A 23,689-nucleotide genomic window follows, 5' to 3' on the forward strand; every position below is an offset into this window, starting at 1 on the left:
TTTTTATGCATCTTCTGTCATTGGTTCGCCGTTAACCTGGAGGACTGTGGGCCAATTATAGACCCTCAGTCAAAGCACTATCGAATCACGAGTCTCCCAATTGAGACGCCTCACAAGTCAGCAGCCAATAAACAGGCGACGTTTGCCCGAGTGTGCACAGTATCGTGGAGTCTAGCCTGGAGGACATTGAACCCGCGGATTTTTCAAGTCCCTACTTATGGAAAACTCTGTATATTTTAATTTTATCTGCTTATTGCATGCATGAAGGGCAAAATATGGATAGTGTTCAACATACAAGCACCGTATCCAGAGATGACGTGAGGTTAATTGCTGGCGCAAAACTCTTGGGCCACGCGGGCTGCCCTCCCCCCTTCCCAAAGAAATTTCTGCGGGCCCCATTCCGAGTCGCACAGAACCTCCTCCCCACATGTATATGACTATTAAGGTTCAGTTCGAGGGACCATCAATTTTAAAATATTAAAGGCCAATCTGTGACTTAGTCCAGTTACACCATTATAGTTCAGGCGTGATCTCGTTTCCATAACTGGTTTCATCGCGGTTCGACTACATTTTTCCCGGTTGCACCATTGTGTTTTGAGGTAACATGTCTAACGTCAGCACAGTGCGGAAGCAAACGCGTGATGAACGGCCCGGTTAAATACGGCAATGGATACTCTTGCAGGAGGCCGCCAATTATAAGGAAGAAATCTCTGGGGCAGGCATACCTTATTGCAGTCTAGTGGGTTTCCAGATTTTTTTCCGCGAAATATGTCTGTCCCCAATGCATACGCCATTTGTTGAATGGAGACGCTTTCAGTTTCTGCAATGTTAAAAATGTTCACCTTAAAATGTATGAAGATCACTGGTTACAAACCACAGATCTTTATAAGCTTACGGATAGCTTCGTAAATGTACACAAGTACCTATTGAGGTTACTTTAAATATGAACTCACAATAATCGCATTAGAGTGTTGCCAAAAAAAAATGAAACTTGTCACGTCTACATCAGTAAGGCTCTTTGTCGTTCCACATGCAGGTCTACCTTGTTTACAATGTAACACATCGCTTGGAAGGCGGAAAAGTGTGTTTTTATACGAATAAACAGTCACCAAGAACTACGAAGTAATATTTGTTTACTTGTCCGTGAATTAACTCTAATTACAAACAATGAATCCCACGGAAAGATCAATAGTGAGAGACCGGAAAAATTCGCGGATTCATTTCGCGATATGCTAAAATGCAGATAATTATACTTTTATGCAACTTCTGCTATTGGTTCACTGTTAATATGGAGGACTGTGGGCCAATTATAGACCCTCAGTCAAAGTAATATAGAATCACGAGTCCCCCAATTGAGACGCCTCACAAGTCAGCAGCCAATGAACAGGTGAAGTTTGCACGAGTATGCACAGGATCGTGGAGTCTATCCTGGAGGTCATTGAATCCGCGAAATTTTCCAGTCTCTATAAATAGGTAACCGTCACCGGCAGGGGCGCAACAACAGGGTTACCTTCGTAGCTTTTACCACGTATTTTTACAGCCAATCCCCCTCCTCGAACCTTTTTACCATGCCACCCCTCTTCCGAAAGGAAACTATTGCGGCAGCCTTCCTGCTGAAAGCGGTCCTACCAGCGCTTATAAACCTAGCAAATCTTCTAAAACAGCATGTTCTGTGTGTCAAAGGGTTATTTTCTTACAGCGCACAGCGCACAGTATTGGGTCCCAAGAAGATAGTGTAAAAAATACTCGTACATACACCTAACTGCACGAGCCAAAGTAAAATACTATTCTGAATAAAATATTTATATTATAAAATACAATGTCTGGAAACTGCCTGGGCAAGCACTGCTTGCCTTGCTTGCCCTGACGAGGGATGATAAGTGCGACGCTTGCTGGCGCTTCTAGCACGGTATCGCCTCTAAGCGCAAGTCTTCTCGTCGTTCATCCGGCAACTATGAATTCTGAGCGGTAACCATAACATCGTTTGGTGGAGAAATAAAGATAAAGTTCTGATGCAAGTCCCTTTAAGAGTTTTTTTAATAGTCTGGACCAGGCGTTTAATGTCTACAAATTCTGCATAAAACAAGCGTTTTAGCAAGTATTAACACTCCTAAAAATACAGCTTCAAAACAAAATAAAGGAACGTTTTGACTCATCAGTCCTCAGCATGTTCTTAAATGTTTTTGTAAACAGTCCCAACTCGGATATCTTGAGCGGTTTTTAAATTGTGGTTTCTTCTGAGGCTCTGGACACCGATGGTTAGAGACTGGAAAAATTCGCGCTTTGGATGACCTCTAGGATAGACTCCACAATCCCCTACATACTCAGGAGAATGCCACCTGCTCATTGGCTATTGACTCGTGACACCTGTAAACTGGGACGCTTACGATTCGATACTTTTTTGGTTGAAGGTTTTTCATTGGCTCAAAGTCCTTCAGATAAACTGTGAGTGGACTATAGCATATCGTGAAATGAATCCGCGAATTTTTCCGGTCTCTGCCGATGGTATGCCAAAAAAAACTATCTTAAATCTTCCGAATAAATTAACATAACATTCTGGGGAAGAATTGTGAGGGCCGTCAAGCCGTCAAGGATGTGAATCCGTCTCTCGCGCTGGTATGGCCTGTCTGTTTTTACCTTCTTTCCCGCTTTTGCAACTCGGCGACTTCCTGAATGTCACTCCAAGAACCTCGGAGCTGCGGCCGCTCGCACTTCTCTCTCGCCCTTCCGGAGGAAGGTCAGTTCGACGTGGAACGACCGAGCGAGGATTTCTCTGTTGGAGGTCACGGGTTTGGTTCCCGGGCAATCAATCTTGATTTCCTTTTCCCGTTAGCTGAATTCCAGTGCAGAACCTCACCTTCTGAGTGGGTCCACTGTTAGCTGGTAGTTTACTGGCCTGCAGTCGTAAATTGAACAATTGTGAACCTATCATCAAAGATTTAGATGTTTGCAGTCTAACTGGTGACCAAATGCATTCGAAAAGTTCCGTATCTCTAAATATAGAGATTGGGAAAAAAATTCGCGGATCCATTTCAACATTGGCTTAAATTCAAACACATATGTTGATTATTATATTAGCTGTGGTTTATCTTGAGGGCTATGGGCTTATAGTATTACTGAACGCCCATTACACTGTCATATGGTATGCCGCCCCACCGGTGTTTACCTTGTAATTGACGGCTGTATGCGAGAGAGGCCATTGACTTGTTTGACCGGGCCATTCAGGATGCGTTTGCTTCCGCACTGAATCACTGTGATTGGTGTTCTTACATTATATGTTGTAGGTACCTGAAATACTCTCACCCAATCACGAAGCACAGACGATGCTACGGTGTTTTAACTCTAAGGTAGTTTCGAAATTTTTTCGTGAAAAATAAATCCCCCTACTGATATTGCAGTTTTGCAACAATTTGTTGCGTCTTATAATTCGTGTTCAGTGACTAATAAATAAAATATTTGGCACGTGATGAAGACACAAAAAACGAGTATTTTAAAAATAAGATTTAAAAAAAAATCATTATTGTTGAACAATATTTAGATTATACGGAAATAAATAATATTTTTGAGTATTTCTGTAAAAAAATATTGTGGCTTTTAAACACTGTCAGCTGACAGCTTTATTCTACATTTTTGCGACACGACAGTATAACATTTCTTAATTTGAAAGATTGAACAGGCGGGCCGTGCGAAACTAAGTCGCAGGCCGCTAGTTTCACAACCCTGCTCTACACAAAAAAAAAATGTTTTCTTCACTTTTACAAACGATTCCTTTGGAAACCAGTTACCAAGAAACATTTTCTTAATACTACAAGAAAATATATTGTAATTTTTTACAACTCATTTCTACGGTTATTTTTGCATATTTGAAATACATGTTTCGAGATACTACCTACTGAGTATTTCATACGAAATAAGGGGCATAATTTTATATTTTAAATTATGTTTCATTCATTCATATATATATAAACCATGAAAAATATAATCGAATATTGAATAGTTTGACTTTATTTTTATTTTATTTTATAATGCTTATTAAAGTGCGCAGTTAATACTGGGTAGCTATTCAGGGGACGGCTTATAAACAACTTTAACTACTGGAGGTGCTGGGGCAACACAAAGTGAACTCGTTGTTAGCGACTGCGAACACTGTTTTGTAGTTATAGTGTGGACTATCGCTGGAGACGGGAAAAATTCGCAGATTCATTTCGCGGTAGGCTAGACTCCAAAATCGTTCACCTTCATTCTGAGTCAATGATTGGACCACCGTTTACCTGAAGGACTCTAAGCCAGTGAAAAACCTTCAACAAATAAGTATCAAATCACAAGCATCCCAGGTAACGCGTGTCACGAGTCATTATCCAATGAGCAGGTGCAATTTGTCCTAGTACATAGAGGATCGTGGAGTCTATCCTAGAAGTCATTGATACCGCGAATTTTTCCAGTCTCTAACTATTGCCCCAGAGTGTTCGCTTCGGCCGGGAGGCAACTGCAGGCCGACGCCCGGGTCGCCCGTCGCGTGAAGTCGTGTCGAGCTGCGACCGTTACTTCCACGCACGACGGGGTTTCCCCGCACTTCGCCGGAGCGTGGCTTGTCCCAGGCGGGTTTAGCGATTGAAAAAAAAACTTGACTTTGCTTTCACGGCCATTGTCTGAAGTAGCTTGGCTTCTGGGTTGTGGCCGTGTCCTTGGCGAATATATCACCGCTCTTTCGGTCGACATTGCAGTCGCCATCATCAGGGAGCAGTTAACCTATTCAATACTCAGTAGGTAACTGCTCCCTGATGATGGCGACTGCAATGTCAACCCAAACGTTGGTGAATTATTCGTGAAGGACACGGCTACAACCCAGAAGCCAAGCAAGCTTCTTCATGACAATAATTATTAACTTGACCTGTGTGCCGACGTGAGCGCGGCTAAGTACTGCCGCGAATTTCTAGTTTAAGTTTGGAAGTTTTGGGTCTTTGATTCCGACCAATCAAGACAGGCGAGAATGCAGTCGCGTTAAAAATAAAAAATGTGTAATTTTTGTGTTCGTATATATCGTCTGAAATTATTATGTGCATTCTGGTTAGGAATCTTATGTTAGTTGATAATTTGTTAATGTAGCAGTTATGTACTTGAAATACCAGACATACACCTAAAAAATTGCAGCATTCTCAGCTCGTGACATAGAAATCTTATAGAATCATTACAACTAAAATTTAACCTTAAAATCCAAATTCAGCTACACGTTATGCTGAAACATTTTTTCCGTGCCGACAAGATTATCAAATAGAGGAACTACTAATATTATACATTACGATATAGTGAACACATTTTCACCGTCTAGTTTAGTAGGTAACGAAAAAAATTAACAGAAATGTCACAGTAAACAATTTCCAATTTTCTAAATCAGAACACAAGAATAAAAATTCTGATAAAAATGATTCAAATTCTGTTTAATTATTTTATCGTTTTTTAACATCATGCTAATAATTCCTAATTTCCTCCTACTTTCGTATCATACCATAACATGATTTCGCCAAGTAAATTGCATTCCACTGTGATCTGATTGGCGCTTCCAATATGTTTTAAGGAAAAAATATAAAATATATCCAATATCCATTTTTGTTAGTTCTTAAGTCAAATGCACAATCCGTCAAAACTCAAGCACAATAATCATAAACAATTTCCTAAGTATGCTTGGAGTCGTATGTTATGAACACGAGACTGTATCACACGCCATGTCGGTCTTCCGTTGTTTCGTCATGACTAGAGACCTGTAAAATTCGCGATTTCATTGACCTCTAGGATAGACTCTACAGTCCTTTAAATACTCGCGGAAATGACACCTGTTCATTGACTACTGACGCGTGAGACGTCTTAACTAGGCTGGCCGTAATTTGACACTTTCTTGGTTTAGTGTTTCCCATTGGCTCACAGTTTCCCGGATAAAATGTGGGCCAATCGCAGAAGCGGTACGAAGGTATATTTGTTTTGATGCTAGCTTATCGCGAAATGAATCCGCGAATTTTGCATGTCTCTTAAGGTATATCTCTGAAATTGGAATTCGATGCCTCCCTTGCATTTGTGGTTCTGTCACAAATATTTTCAACTTTCAACTTAGTGTAATATCATGGGTGTAAAATGTCACGCAAGTGATTAAAATTACGTTTCCTTGCGCGTCGATTTACGCCCACGATATTAAACGAAGTTAATATTTATGTTGAAAGTATTAGCAGTAGAAAAACGTGTGCAAGAGAGGTACCGAGTAAAAATTTTAGAAATAGCCCTTGATAAAGGTGATGATAAAGAAATTCAACGTGGCGTGTATGATCGATTTCTGATTTTAATTCTGAAGTTCTCAGTCGTAAACTAGCATTTAGTGGTCTGAGTGAGCCGTGGGTGCTACAAGCGACTCGATAAAACAGTGAAACTCCCTCATAAAAACGTTCGAATGCTAACAGTTAAATAAGTTTTTTTAACCCATCAATAGTTTCATTAATATTATATTTAAAATTGTTGTTAGAAAACTAAAAAAAATATTGGTTGTCTGTAAATTCGGATTACGGACGATAGTTTAACGTGACAACGTCATAACAAAATATTGATGAAATGATTGATTCAGAAGAAAAATAAATATATTCGACCTGAGACTGAGCCGTAATAGGTTTTTGCAACCGAACCATTTAGGCATTAAAAATATTATATTCATTGAGGAAGAATTTTTTTTTAATTTTTCTATCATTTGTATGATAAAATCTACCTCTGCATACTTTTATGAATAAAATTGAATCATGTTTATAGAATTATCACTATTTTGTAAGGATACAAAGGAGTGAAATGAAATGTACAAATTAATTAATAAATTTTACATTTATTTTCATTCATTAATTCAAATATATTTATTACTTTTGAAATGTTGCGTGCGCCGTATTTAATTTTATAAGTACAAAAAAAAAATTTGCACCTACCGGTATTCGAACCGGCAACTTAAGAATTGTAAATCAGTAATGTTAACCGCGTGGCCACGAGGCAATACTTTAAATTTTTTAGTTTCATATATAATATATATAATAAAAATTTTGTTCACGGTAGGGGAATAATATTATTACGTTTTTATAACACGATTTTATAACAAATACACATCCCAAATAAACCAATCTAATTTATAATGTGTTGCAATATTTTTTAAAACATTGTGCAAAAGATCCCTGGTGTAATTTAAATTATTATGTGTAACTGTAAAACACCATTGTTGGTTCAAAACGTATTTCAATATTCAACATTACTTTTAATTAACCGTACCGATTGTGCTGAAAATCTGTGGACGACCGTTAAATTACATAATAATGATAATAATTTAAACGACGAAAATATGATTGAAAAGTCAAATCGATGGTTGTTCCAATCGAGTGGAAGAGAGATGTCACGCATGCGTACAATGAGCATGAAGAGAGATTCCACGCATGCGTACAATGAGCAAACAGGACACATCCGTAGTAGGACATCCGTAGTGAGACATCCGTAGTGAGACATCCGTACTGGGACAATTTTTCGTGCGTGCAGCCAGCGTTCATCGATTTATTAGACGTTGTCACGTCAAAAATTACAACAGAATAACAGCTCAGCGATTTTCCAATAATTGGGCTCAATTCACTTAATATCTAGTTACCAGTAACTTAGTCCAGCTGCTATATTAACAACTAAGCATGCGTATTTCGTAAATATTTAAAACATAAAAAAAAAATAGTGAATGAAATTATTTCAGAAATCAATTGATCTAGTGCATGTTTAAACACATCACCTCGGCCCCAGGGGTTAGAGACACTATAGGCAGCAGTGAGCCAACTTTTCCGGTTTCGATATGCTAAGCCAAACCTTGAAAAATTAAATAAAAATTTTGAAGCTGCTATTTTACATGAATATTTCTGTTCCTTTTTTCCAAAAAACAAAACAAAAAAAAATACAGTGCAACAAATTAGTGCTGTGGATTGACTCGCGTAAATAACAGTCGTTCCTAAAATTGATTTGATAAAGTCAAACAAGGCTTAATGGTGGACGTTTAGAGCCGCTAAACTGTCTGCCTCGCCCGCCGTGTCCTTGGGCCACTTCCCGGGGATTTCGGTCGCCCGTCGCCGTCGACGCGGAACTCGCTGTGAGCGGCCCCAGGGCTTATCTGCTCGCCTAGGTCAGCGCTCCAGCCTCTGGTGGAGAGTCGGAGTGCTGTCGTCACTTAGGAACACACCACTTAGAAACACACATTACAAGTTATGCCTTTCTAATTTGCGTGTTTCTAAGTTATGATGTTTCTAAGCTACGTGATTCGGCGTTATTATTATTTTTTTTAAGTTACGTGTTTCGAAGTTATGACAGTCCTCAATTGTGTTTTTCTAAGCTATGATTTTCTAAGTTACGTGTTTCTAACTTATGAAAGTACTAACATATCTGGATATTTTCAAGAATTATAAGTTATTACTGTTATAAGTTTTGTTTCTAATTTAGGTGTGGATCCCGAGGGAGTCACGCGTTCGCGATGTTCCTCGGTGGGCGCGTTCCGAAATGACTCCCACTCTTCACAAGCGCGGCTGTTCACATCCACGAAGGAAATACCTACATGTTGAAAAATGTTTTGGCTCATCAAAAAACTTCAGTGGTGGTACCAAGTTAAAATTTTAGATGTATCCTTTACATAAGTGATGAAAAAGAAAATCTAAAAAATTTACGTGACGTGTGAGACCAAGACTCAAAAGAGAGAATTGAGACCAAACCAGGCCATGTTGGATTCAACAGATTTTTAGTCATAACAATATGTTTATTGTTTAATATTGAAAGTTTTGCCTTCATAAAGGCAGAGTTCAAACTTCACGAGATTTATGGAATCCGTAACATATTGTCTTTTTACAGTAGTATTTCAGTTATAGTCTTTCACAAACAATAATTAAATAAATAACTCCTATGACTTTACAGGGGAACTTATTTTTAGCAGCCGGTCGCCAGGCATTCCATTAAAGTGATGAATATGAAATGATAGATTGTAGTGGCCTACGAGATGTTGAAACCAACATGGCGTCATTCGGTTTCCACTCCTCCCGCTTAATATACGAGTATAAAGGTCAAGCAAAACTTTGAACTGCTTCTCTTCAAATCAAGATTCATTGTCGCGTACAAGAATGTACACTGGATCCCTATTACGTATAATGTTATTTCGGCAAAAGAGACATTTATTCAAACTTGCATTGTGTTGTGTACCGTGCACGCGAGAAAAAATATAGCATTCCACACAACCGGAATCCAATGAAGACTATCGTATCTGTTAACGGAAACGAATCGAGTAATGAACCGAAGCATTTTCGGACTTCCCTTTATGGGACTTTTTGACTTGGAACTGGTACAAAAAATGTTGAGAACGTTCTTTATGCCGATCATTCCGGTGCTAGTTCTGGAGTTTATTTAATGTTAACAGGTGATCTTGTGTCAGAACTGTTCCGTTGTCAGTTTCTTCCTCTGTTCATTTTTTTTTTCAGCATGTAAGATTTTTTTATTATTTGCTTGGACCTGAAAAAAAATCGAATCAGGGTTTGATTTTCTCGTCAATGTCTAGGTTGCGAGAGACGGGGGAATTAATACAAAGGTGATATGAAGAAACAACGGTAAGGTAGAGCAGACGGAAGCACCCTGATGGAAATCCATCGGTGCAAGGCAACTTCCATCATATCCCCCACTAGCGAAAAAGAAGAAAAATCGGAAGCTGACCTCACCGGAAAATAAACACAGATCATCTTTATAGGAGGGAAGAGGTCTGACCACTTTCTTAAGTAAAAATGATGTTCGCCTATAGCTGTTTAGTAGGGACTTGAAAACTTCGCTGGTATAGTGACCTCCAGGATATATTTCACAGTCCTCTATATACTTAAGAAAATATCACATGCTCATTGGCTGTTCACATGTGAGAACGTACCATCTGGGTAGCTTGTGTTTTACCAATCTATTGGTTGAGGGTTTCTTATTGGCCCAGAGACTTCCAGACGAAATGTGAGCCAATTGCAGAAGCAGCAAAAAGTTATATATGTTTGAATTGTAGCCTATCGTTAAATGAAACAGCAAATTTTTCCGGACTCGTCTCGTTAGTAAAGTGTAAAAAAAATACTTTTTATAGGGAATAACGTTGGAGACTCAGTTGCCAACATCACCTGTAAAACTGCAAGGCAGAACATTGTAAAATTGCAAATGGTACAAAGATCTGCCTTGCAATTTTACAGGTGATATCGTTGGCAATTGAGTTTCTAAGGACAAATCTTGTAAAAGTGCAAAAAAAAAATATTAACAGTGTAATGTTCATCATCAGAGAGACGAGACACCTATTTGTTCGATTTAACACTTTAACTGACTTTCAGATATGTTTTTGTTAGTAATATAGGCGTTACACATTTGCAGCCATGCCTTGCACGGGAATAGCAGACAGAATCACTTGCAGCGAAGGTCATCTTGCGCCCAACTGAACTACGAAGGTCGACACGTAGACAATAGTAATATGTAAATGTATTTCCGGCGCCTGGTGCTGGTGCCTGGTGGTGGTGGCGGTGTCGGTTGCCTTGAAACCTACATATTTTATGACATCACGGCAGCTATCTTATACCCAAAATTCCCAAAAATTCCTCAAAAATACTCAAAATGACACAAAATTACTAGAAATTTCCCTATTTTTTGTGAAAATTTTCCGTTTTGAGGAAAATTTTCCCGTTTTTAGGCCCAAAAAATGACGACTTGAAATTTTCTCAAAGAGACTTAAAGTCCTCATCTACGTGTATTCAATAACCTCTGAGAATATTTGACCTAAACCAATATGATGTCATGGCCGCCATTTTGAATCGTTACGTAATCGCTACAATTTTCTTTACGGCCGCTATCCTGAAAATCCGTATTTTTATGCTATAAAATCAGGAAAAATGTTAATATTAGTAAAAATATTTAATAAAGTTTAAATTTTAAATATTCCGGCACCTTGGATTATGAAGCTACGGCCACCATGTTGCCAATCCTAAATTATTATCCCAAAAACTCGGGAAAGAATTTTAGAATTTATAAAAAATGTAATTAATCAAATTTTAATATCATTTTATTTTAAAAATGCACTTGCAACATGGAGTCTTCAGTTCTGGTGAAGGCAAACATAAAAATGGTCCTTCACGGAAGCCACTGACAGACTGACCTCCCACCACTAATGCTAAGATAATATATATCGATGGCTAGCATGACGTCACGCCCGCCGTCTTGTACTCTTCTGCTGGAGACCACCTTTTTGTTTTCATCTGTAGGGTGCCACCATCCTATTTTCATCTGCAGGATGTCGCCATATTGTTTTCGTATGCTGGAAGCAGCCATCCTGCTTTCATCTGCTAGAATATGCTGCTGCCATATTAGTTTAATTTTTACCTGCTAGAGTGCAATAATCTTTTATTACTGTGGTGCCCGCCACCTTGAAATTTGGTGATAGCTTTGAAATTTGTAATTATTTAGCTAAAAAATTCTAGAAAAATACAAAAATCCATTGTAAAAATCTTTAATAAATATACTGATTGAATTCATCAGTTCCTGTCCTTGGTTCGATACTTGATAGATGAAAAGATTAATTTTACATAAAAATAACAATAAAAACAGCTTGGGTTCCTAGCTACCAGCCTCCTGTAAGCCGATTACAAATTGGCCGCCATACTGAAAATTTGTATTAATTTACCTAGAAATTCGGAAAAAGAATTCCAAAATTCATCCAAAAATTAACTTATTAAAATAATGATTGACCGATGAATTTCCGTCCTTGGTTTGATTCTCGGCCAGTGGCAAGAGAAACTAAAGCTCAAATTAATTTTAAATTCTGTTTCCAATTAACTTTCGTAGAGTTTATTAATCTTTCTCCCTACGATAAACGTCTCCATACAAGATAATTGTTCGTCTAAATAAACATGTTGTCGATGTGCCATGGAAGTCTAATTTTTCGATACATGGAATACATTTCAACCAGGTCTTGTACTATGTTAGGTGTATAGACCAAGTGTCTTTGGACCACGAGTATAGGCCATGTTCAATGTCAGGCTATAGAGCAGACGTCTCCGGACCACAAGGCCTTCTTCGTCGTTAAACAAATATAACATATTTTAGGCAGTCAAGAAAGTCTCAGAACTCTCAGACCTTAACGATCGTTAAACCATTACAAATCATTAGACCAAAGGAAAAGATTTTATGATTAATAAAGGACCAATAATCCCTGAAAAAAAAGTTTTATCCAGACCAAGATGTTTTGAACTAGTAAATATTCAGGGCTACTACATATTCGACTACGCACATTTAACGAAATGACACACATTAAAAAAAGAAAATATCACACAATACACACACAATGGACACACATTACACACAAAGTCCATCCAATGAACACACAATACACATACAGGACACACAATGGACACAAGTACACACACTGAAACACACTGTACGCACACTCAAAACAGGGAAATTTATAGTAATATTTAGTATTTTTGATGAATTTGGAGGAATTTTATGTCTAAGATGGCAGCCGTGATGTTATCAAAAATGTAGGTTTCAAGGCAACAGACACCGCCACAACCACCAGGCACCGGCACCAGCACCAGGCGACGGAAACACCTTTACATACCAATGACAATCAACTAGGTGAGGGTGAGAAATTAAACCGTAGGACTCACCAAAATGTATTTATGTAAACTAGGGATGAAAAATGAAACTAATAAAAAAATTTAATCTTCAAAAAAATTAGATTTTATCGTTATTGACCATAAAAAAATTCGCGGATTCATTTCGTAATAGGCTAGAATCCAAACATATATCATTTTGTGCTGCTCCTGCAATTGGCTCACAGTTCGTCTGGAAGTCTCTGGGCCAATAAGAAACCCTCAACCAATAGATTGACGAATCACAAGCTATTCATATTAAACGTTTTCTCATGTGAGCAGTCAATAAGCATGTGATATTTGCGTTAGTGTATAGAGGACTGTGGAATCTATCCTGTAGGTCTTGTAACCCAAGAAAATTTCCATTTCCTGTTTATCGTTCATAATCTTGTTGTAAATGATGAAAACAACTGAACAGTAAATCAACTAAAAAACTACTATCTATCGTGATGCAACAAATTAATATTAGTTTATAATTATAATCGTGGGCAAAGAGCTTATTCTTTAATATTTTTAAATATTTTGCTTTTTATTAATTTAATTAATAGTTATTATTATTTTTTACTAATCAATGATTATTAATTTAATTAACTATTAATTAATATCACTCAGAAAAAATTTTTACCAAAGAAAAGATAACTTTGAAGTAAGAATTTTAAAAAAAATTGTCGAAATTAAAGTTATTTGAGGGAAAATAATCTCAAAGCGACTAGCGTGTGGTATTGCTATCTTATCTCGACTAGTCAACAGTTGATTGGAAGAAACATGGAAGTGGGACATTGCCCAGTGACACACTTATGGAAAGGAAAAATAAAACATTTATAGTGCTGTGTTTTTTTTGGAACTCACACATAGAACATAGGACTTACTCATGGAACTTATAGAACAAAACGCGATCAAAGCGAGCGTAAATGTGGTTTTGTTGTCGATTGCGAAGTAAACCGCAATTGTTGATTACAAACATATGTACGTATATATGCTTACTCAATGTCAACCCCCGACAATACTTTTACTCGAAAAAAAAGTGAATTTTGGGAGAATGTTGAATAAAGCGATGATATCTAAAGCTTATCTTGTAGTAATGTAATTCTGTAGTGCGTCGCAGAGAAAACCACCTACTCATCTAGGAAACACTTTTGTAATTTGTAACTATGTGTTTCACTCACGCAACGAATAGTATAAGGCCGCTATACCATGAAAAATTATGTGTATTTTTTTTTAGAGAAATTCTTTTGAAACTAAGTTACCAAAGTAATTCATCCTAACATGTTACTATGGGTTTTAGAAAATGAATGCTGTAACTTCATGTATATCATTACTACAGAGACTATAATACATCATACTATTGTTACGATCGCGGGGTTCGTAAAGGATAGCCCAATTAAAGATTTTATTACACACACAGTGTTATTTATTGCCACTATTTAAATTACCAGAAAATAATCTAAAAATGCCAATTAATCAATTGTACTTAAAAATGTTGCTTCCTCAGTCACTCGTTTTCAAAAATCGCACACTTCGCTGGGCCGCACCTCTGGCTAAACTCTCACCACAGCACCCCTCGTGGATCTTCGCCACCGCCGACGCACTCGCCTTCGCCGAGATCCCACTCGACGCCTCGCTCGAAACTTTACTCGGAACTCCGCCGCGCCCGCGACACTATCGCCCGGAACTGAACTCTTCGCCCTGGAACGTTCGTCCAGGGACTTCGCCACTCTATCGCCCGGAAACTCCGCCGCGGGTAAACTCCCGACTCCACTCTGAACTCTCCTGAGGCCGACGTCCTTTTTTTATATATCAGCCGTCATTTCTGGAACTCACGAGCGCGGCTGAGACCAGTCGCATCATTCCGCGCCGACACGACGCGACGGCAGAAATCTCTCGAAAAACGTGTCGGCGGCTCGCGTAACTCCGCAGCTGGCAGGTTTCGGATGTCACACTAACAGTGCCGCGTGGGGGAGCGGAGGGCTGGAGGGAGATAAAGCGGCGACCCAGGTGCGCACTGCACATCTCATGTTACGGCGGCATGTGATGCAGCCCAGCTAGCTCTGCACGTGCGCGTGACGTGGCGTTGCTCACGTTCGTAACACTATCTATATATACGCTATTTTTTGAACAATGTGTAAGGCACTGCATTGTCCAATTAAATATGTCATTGCGCGTAGAGCTATAAGAAAATATTATCGCTATTAGTATGGGAGGAAAACATTGAGTAAGTCACAAAAGATAATTAAAAATTTACTTTCAGTGATAAGCACCTCAAAGTTATTTTAATCTCACAAGGTAATTTCCTCCTATATTCATGCCATGGTCGGAGACCCAGAAATTTAGTGAATTAGTTCTGTGTCAGGCTAAGATTCAAAGCCTTGTGTGTGCTCTACTAACGTTTGCTTTCCCATAGGCTGATTTCTATGTAAATAGGCACTATCTGATTCGCTTTCCTTTCCTTGCTGAACATTGTTGGTGCACGGTCTCAGAGGGGCGTGTCCAAATAAACTGAGGCGCAAGAATATGAAAGTTTGCATTTTAACTTGCGACAAAATGAATCAGCGATATTTCCGTACCACTACTCATTGTTTCATCAGTGCCACAATACCAGATGTGTAAAACACTTTATTTCGCTGTCTCAGCCCAGGGGACACGCTGCTATTCTATAGTACAAACATCGAGCACCATCGTCATGCGTGCAAATGCTACCTACAGTAAGAGACAAGAAAAATTAGCGGATTCATTTCGCGATAGGCTAGAATACAAACGTACATGACTTAATGCTGCTCCTCAAACCGGCTCACAGTTCGTCTGGAAGTCTCTGGGCCAATCAGAAACCCTCAACCAATAGATTGACTAATCACAAGCTACCGAGTTGATACGTTCTCACGAGTGAGCAGGCAATGAGAATGTGATATTTGCGTATGTGTATAGAGGACATGGTCCTTACGAGTGGGAAGTCTGGGGGAGGGGTAGGCCTAAGCATTTTTTTTAATTTTGTAATTATTATAACTTAATACAAACTAGAAAATCATTTTTTGAATATTTTTTAACCAATGAAATATTAGAAGATTATACAGCTATTTATAGCTTAAATTTTAAAATATATATTTATGATAAACGTTTAATAAAATTGCTGCTGGTAGTTATTGTCATTCCGTGTTTTGTATGTGTATTATCGCTGAGGTCAATTTTAAGTAAAATAATTTTATAAATCAAGTTTAGTTTGGACTTATAAAATAGTTACCACAATTTTACGATGTATTTTAAGATTAAATTACAGTATGAGTAAGAGATAACCATGCAATTATAATGTAGCACGCCACTTTAAAATAGAGGGGCCCCCGTCTCCAGGGTCCAGGGCCGTATTCGGATGTGTGGGCCATGATAGAATACTGTGGAGTCTATCCTGGAGGTCATTGAACGCGCGAATATTTCATTTCCCTACTTATAGTCAATGTGAAATGAATATCATGTAATAAATTTTATTAATTAATGACTTAATAAATAAACTTTTATCATAAATGTGCAATATTTCTGAACGTAGAGGGACGGGAGGGTATATCCCCTCTGAACTTATAAAACAAAGGTAGTGTTTTATTTTAAATGATGCAAGTTGAAACTGTTCCAACACCTGGAATCACATTTTGAGAATGATAATGTAACGGTCTAAACCCCTTGTTGTTGACGTAAGTTTTTTATCACAGTTTTTTTTTTCAAATACCCTTACGAAATAAATTTTTGTTGCCACCACTGTGTACACAGAAAAAGAAAATTGTCTGTACTTTTACAAACATTTCTTTGAAAGTCAGTTGCAAAGAAATATTTTGCAATACTACAATAAATATATTGTAGCGATGTACAACACATGGCTATGTATGATTATTTTGGCAAATATGAAAAAAATTCGGCATAATAGATAATATCTTAGAAAATGTATGCATAATTATATATATATATATTAGTTGATTCTTAATTCAAGTATGGAAAAAGAAAATCGAATATTCATTCATTGGACTTTATTTGGTAATCTTATTATTCTTATTAATGTACGCAGTTAATACTGGAAAGTTATTCAGGGAACGATTTACAAATAACTTTAACTATTGGAGGTAGGGATGAAACGATACTATTAAATATGAGTACATACTCGAAACTTTCCTTTCGATACCAAGTACTTTTGGTATCGATACCTTGGCATAAAATACCAAGTAGGTATCGGTCAAAAGTACTTGTATCGGACAGTAGGTATCGATAGCCGGTATACAACAACAAAAATAACTGAGATTTATTTAGTCGGGTCAGAAGACAAGTATAAAGTGAAACAAAAACGATCAACATGTAAATATTTTATTGTGTTTTTTTAACTTATGCTGACAGTAATTAGATAACAGATGTACACTTGCTCAAATAAATGTTTTCCACGATGCATTAATTCGATGACAGTAGACAAACGATATTGAAGTTGAACATACTTTATACAAAGGCTGTGTAATCGTACACTTTCGCGTTTCTCAATTGGTTTTCTAGGCGTGTATACTTTATCCACGATCCTATACTGAGGTTTGATCCTGATGTAAGTTTCGTATATTTCTAAATTTCTGAACACATCCTTTCCTAGTTTTACACAGTTGGCAGCATTGTTTGTTTGGCTGTGTCTATGTTTATGTTGCGAAACAATAAGTTATGATGTTTTGTAATATTTCATGTGAGTGTAATATTTAATACTTGACTTAAAATGGGGCCACAAAGGAGAAATGTGTGGCAATACTTCACAAGAAAAGACGATAAAACAGCAAGCTGCAAAAAAGTTTCAAGATCGTGAGATTTTGTGGGAATACATCTAATCTGCATAAACACTTGAAATACCACCCGGACTACACTGCACCCAACAATGACATGATTTCAAATAGAAAAAAAAAGGAGACTGAAAGTGATGGCACAAGCAGTTGCATTTTTTCTATTGAAGAGATCACGAAAAAACAATCAAAAAGTGAAATACCTTCTGATTCTTCCGAAGCCTCAACATCGACATCGAAGTCAACGCTTAAAATTTCTCACTCGGATCTTCATCCATTGAAAGCTGCCTTCGAAAAAATTGCTTCGCAAAAAGAAGGTGGCATAAAATGTAGCAATATAAATATGTGCATATTATATTTTATATGCAAATATATGCGACCCTTCAATGTTGTTGAAGGAGAAGGGTTTTTGAAATTAATGAAGGAATTGGCACCTTATTACAAAGTGCCTTCGTCAACACATTTCAAAAAGTTACTCGGTGACAAATACTATATCGTGAAGATGGAATTTGCTTCGAGAATATCGAATTCAACTGAATTATGTGTAACTGTCGATATATGGACCGAAACTATGAACGAGAAATGTTTTTTTGGGTATTACAGTACATTTTCTAGAGAAAATAGCTATTACCAGCGTTAATATAGCAATCAAGTAACTCAAAGCAAATCACACAGCAGAATATATTTCTAATGTTTTTATTGATATTCTAAATATTGGGATATTCCACTGTCTAAAATCACTTGCGCAGTTACTGACAATGGCGTTAATATGGTTGCTGCAATGAAAAAGACACTTGGTGATTCAAAACATTTTCCATGTTTTGCGCTTACAATAAATTTGGTGGTTGATTTTTCAATAAGCAATACTTCTATTTAAGTTAATGATATTATTAAAAAAAGTTAGAGATATTGTGAAATGGTTAAAAAAAAAAAAAAACAGTGTAATACAGTCAGACAAATTAAGAAAAATCCAGATCGACAGTGGAATTTCTGAAGGATGTACAAAAAAAATTATTCTAGATGTTAAAACATGATGGAATTCATTATACTATATGCTTGATAGATTTTTGGAAATGTCGAAAATTGCTTCGCAACTTTTACTCGATGTTACAGATAGTCCTGAATTGGTGACGGGCCAGGAAATCGAAATATTGAAGTAGGTAGTTCAGTTGTTACAACCGTTCTAATTTGTTACCAGAGAATCTTCCGGCCAGAATTACATCACCGTATTCTTAATCATACCCATGATAAATTGCCTCACATCGTAGCTAAAGACATTTTCCTCATCAATAGAATGTGTCACTCAGTTACAAAACAAACTATTGGCTGAGTGTAAAAAAAAGATTTGGTCTTATTGAATTTAATACGCTTGTGACGTTATCTACAATTTTAGACCCACGCTTCAAAAATCTTAATTTCCAAGATGAAAATTCACGTGGAAGGGCAATACAAAAGTTAAGAAACATTGTTAAATAAGATTCACAGCAGGCAACATCAACTAGTGTATCTGAAGAAGAAACTTCGACTGAATATTTTGACTTTTGGTTGCACCATAAACAACTAGCAGTAGGCCCAAAGCAGTGACGTGCCAACTCAAAAACCGACGAGGTGTCAATATATTTGGCTAATTCTGTTTGCTCATTAAGAGCCAACCCATTTGAAGAATGGGAAGAATTAAAATCTGTGTTTCCAAAGCTATACAGACAGACGCGAATGTATCTGCACATTGTCGGTACCTCTGTACCTTGCGAGACAATGGCGTCGCCAGGGGGGGGGGATAGGGGGCAGTTGCCCCCCCCTACCCCCCCTAGAGCCTTAGAGATATAAAATAATGTAGCCAAATGCAAAAAAAAAAAAATACATACTTTTTTTTACCCACAACTTGCCCCCCCCCCCCCCCCCCCCCCCCCTCGGCCATCGGATGGCGACGTCCTTGTAATGCGAGAGATTGTTTTCCAAAGCTGGTGCGACAATCACTGCATCGAAAAACCGTTTAACAGGAAAACACCTTGAAAAATTATTATTTTTGGGAAGTACATCTAAAGCAGAGTTTTTTTTCTTTGTCCAGTTTTTATGCATTCATTAATAAACAAAATATTAAAACTGCTGTTACTATTTTGTTTGAAAAAACAACCGATATTTCCGATACAAGTAAGTCTCGATACTTTTCATACGATATCGAGTAGGTATCGATTTTTTACGACCAATACAGTATCGAGTAAAAGTATCGATACCTCCGGAGTATCGTTTCATCCCTAATTGGAGGTACTGAGACAACACAAGATAAATAGCCCGGGTAAGAATCTGAAGCCTGTATTTGTGCGAACACTATTTTTTAGTTTTACAGTTATTTTCATGTAAATGTGAAAATTTACAACTACCTGTAATTTTACCTACATGAATATTTCTGTTACATTTACAAAACAAAATTACATTGTGTAAGGGATGCTCTTGGCATAGCAACGAATTGCTACAGTTGCGTCTCAGAGGCGTGCTGAAGTCGCGACGCTTTTGTCCTCAAGAAACAGGAAATGATCGCAGCGCGTGTCTTAGCACGCTGTGCGATGCATAAAACATTCTGACAGAGATTATGCCTGTCTGCCATTAGTACTCTCCAAGCGGCGATTCAGCGATTGTAGGTAGTGAAGTGAAATTAACTGCACTGTATTTTATTTCATTTTTTTTTGTAAATGGAACACAGAAATATTCACCCATTCAACATCAACGCGGATTTTTTTAATTGGGGGGGGGGGGGGCTGTAGCATTACTACAGCCCTGCATGACACACTTACTTAGTGAAGTATGCAGTTGTTATCAACTTAATGAAGTATTTGAGTTAGACTGGTTTCGAAATATTCACTTCTCTGCTTGGAATGTGTTTCTTATAATCGTGTATTCAGGAGAGCTGCGTATACCCAAACACCAACTAATACGACCTTTTAATAATTTACACCCGTGACAGACTTTAGTAAATATGGTTCTTTGTTAGTAAAAGATCTGGAAAAATTCTTAAACACCAAGCACGTACACAGAATTTCGGGAGAAGGGGGGGGGGGGGGGGGGGTGGAGGGAATTGGAAAATAGAACTTCTTTTCCTGCGGTTTGTTTTTAAAATTATTTTTTTTTTTTTGGGTGGGAATGATATATTTTGTTATGGATTCTTAGGATTTAAGGGGCAGTGGAGTTATAAACGCAATATATTGACCACAACAGCTCAATATTAGAATATACTAAAAAACAAAAAAAAAATATTTTTTGGTGTATATAGGCTATAATTACTTCTTTTATTACATACGAGATCAACGAATAGCAGTAGTCCCACTACGTTGTTTCCTCAGCCACGCAAGTGGCGCAGTGGTATACGAACTTAACCTCAACTCGTTGTGGAGCCGGGTTCGAATCTCGCTATGCAGACAACGCGGTTTCCCGGGAACTCTCTGGAGCATAGACGGGTTTCCTTGACAGTGTCTGCGAACTTGAACTTAGCCAGAGCGGTTTGCTGAACACTTCAAAAAATACACGTCTTTTGGAAAAATAAATAAAGTAGTGAAGTTAGCAAAGGATTAAATGATTTAAAATAAACACATCTTGTTTGTTTTTTGTTTTTTCAGAATATTTTAGTTGATAACGTTTATCCAAAATTGACACATACGTCCATGCTGCATGCATACAGACGCAAAGGTATTCTAAGGTGCGTTTGCCATTTTATCTCTTAGAAACTCCAGCTTCTAAGAGGCGTTGGACATGAGAGACACCTTTAGACCTAAAATTGTTTGTACACCATTTGCTCCAATTTTTGCTATCGTTATATTAATATACCATTTACAAAACCTTATTTCCTTAAACAATTAAATCACTCTAATTTATGGCAATTTAATGTAATTTTAAGTGGTGTCATACCGTAAATGGGTTTAGTTCTTGAAACAAGCACTTTTGGTTTGTGGTAAAGATATACACACAAATGTAGTGTGTGCTGTAATAACACTCAAAATTCAAAACAAGTAAGGACAAAAACGAAAAGATACTTCCAAGTATAAACAGTTTAAGCCCAGAACACCCATGATTCGTTAAAATTAAATACTCTTCGAAAAAAAATCCGATTTTAAAGAGTTTATATATAACATTGGATTCTGGCTTTCTTGAAGTAAAACATTTTCGCCACCATTCACAATTTATTATACCTAATAATATTAATAATAGTAATTGCAGGCTATTAAAATTCATTTCTTAACCCTAAAGATGCTTTCAGCAATGCATAGTGAAAGGTCGTTACAATTTACCAATTTGACGCGGTTCAACCTCCAAAGACAAGACCTTTTAGTAATAATAATCATATTTCTGTCCTGAGAAAAAAAAATTATATATATTCTATATTCCAGAAACAGAGATCCGGAAATTTCGCTGATTCATTTGGCGCTAAGCTAAAATTCATATTCCTATTTATGCTCTGTCAACATTTGCTTCTCTATTGGCTGATTTCTCGTGTAAAAAACTCCCCTCATTTTGAGAGGGTCGATGTGATTTGGTCTCTCCACTGGCTGGCTGGTAGTTGACTGGAGAGTGTCGGAACAACCATTGTGAACATATCTTCAAAGCAACGCTAAGGCATGGATGTTTGCAGTCTATGCTGGCGAGCGAAATAATCCGCGACGTTTCCGGGTCCGCGCCAAGGCACTGCAGGGACTCACGTATTTTTTTTTTTTTTCATAATCTAACTAAAAAAAAAGGGGGTTTGTCTGTAAAATCGGTTTACGGAAGATAATTTTACGTGATAACGTCATAAGAAAATATTGATGAAAAATTGCATACTTTTTAATTTTCAAATATTATTTACAGTTTTTTTTGCAAATTTAACTTAAATAATTTTTTTAAATATAAAAACGAACAATTAGTTAAAAAGCCCGCCTTAACCTGTTTGATGTTATAGAAGATTTTCTCGCACGGTGGTTGGTCGGTTCTTGCACGCTCGGCTCAGGAGGATTGTGACAATTTTTCGTGCGTGCAGCCGGCGTTCATCGATTTATAAGACGTTATCACGTCAAAAACTAAGTGTTTTTGGGATGGGCCTGTGTTAGGGAGAGACTTTAAATGCGTCTCACGTCAAAGCCTATACGGTATAATCATGCAGGTGGTAAGCCATGCGGGATAGGTAGCATGCATCATGTGCTAGGAGGGGGATTGGCCAGACATGGCAGCGATTGGCGCCGTGACTAACTGCCCTCACTGGCTATTCTAGACTAGAAACAAGATAAGTTGGGCCCGGGTAGAACCTGCACAGACACAGGGGAAACCCTGGGCACCTACATGCGGGACTCACGCGATATGTCCACGGACGGAGGCGGCGTGCTCCGACTGGTCCGCTGGCTCGCGGTCGACTGACGACCCGCGCGCAACGCGCACACGCGTGGGGCGGTCCTGTGTCAACAGTGCGGAGGAGGCTGTCACACACACACACACAACCTCCTCGCCGGTCGAGCCGCGTGGAGTCACTGGCCTCGTTGGGGGAAGGTTGAGGAGGGGAAGTACTTGCCCTCCCTCCAACCCCTCCCATTCGCACCTCCAGCCTCCCCTTCCGGGGTTCGCTATAACAAGACTTCCGCCACCGCCGCCGTTAAAGAGTCTGGCAGTTGGACATTCGAGCAGTTGGTCCTTAAGGGTGTATGTCCCCTTCCAGGTCATCATTTCATATTTTTTGTTCCACGTGGTTTAAACTTTACGAATTCTTGAGTGGCTGGGCTTTCACAAAATGAAATGTGTGTGTATATATCACATACTTGATGCATGATTATCTGGCAAACTTGAATGTTTTAAACTTTTGATTGTGCAGTATATATATATATATATATATATATATATATATATATATATATATATAGAGAGAGAGAGAGAGAGAGAGAACCAAATAATAAATAACTGAATTTGTTTGTGTTTAAAGGCAATGCTGGTGGCTAATGTGTGTAATGGCTTTAAAATCCTTCAAAAAATGTTTTATTTTTATTTAGCTTTTAAAATAATATATTTCCGATACTAAATTTTAAAAGGCCTGGAAAAATATTATTTTTTTTCTAAAAGAAATTAAACCAATTACATAGTAGCCAGTAAAATTGTATTTAAACATAAAAAGTTTCAATTTTATATTTAATTTAATTCTCATTATCCCTGTGATAAAAACTTTTTAAAATTTTGTGAGGGTTCAGCCACACGAGAAGTCAAAAA

At 37.7% G+C, this 23,689-nt stretch overlaps 1 protein-coding gene across 1 annotated transcript in view; it reads right to left on the minus strand.

The window, feature by feature from the left end:
• LOC134538430 (ATP-binding cassette sub-family G member 1-like) overlaps positions 1–22,964 on the minus strand; it is a 270,817-nt gene extending 247,853 nt beyond the window's left edge. The window contains exon 1 of the mRNA XM_063379754.1: positions 22,791–22,964. The gene's annotated coding sequence lies outside the window, so the exon portion shown is untranslated. The remainder of the gene's footprint in view (positions 1–22,790) is intronic.
• Positions 22,965–23,689: the final 725 nt, after the last annotated feature.

The sequence above is a fragment of the Bacillus rossius genome, chromosome 13, assembly GCF_032445375.1.
Source record: "Bacillus rossius redtenbacheri isolate Brsri chromosome 13, Brsri_v3, whole genome shotgun sequence".
NCBI classification, from domain to species: Eukaryota; Metazoa; Arthropoda; class Insecta; order Phasmatodea; family Bacillidae; genus Bacillus; species Bacillus rossius.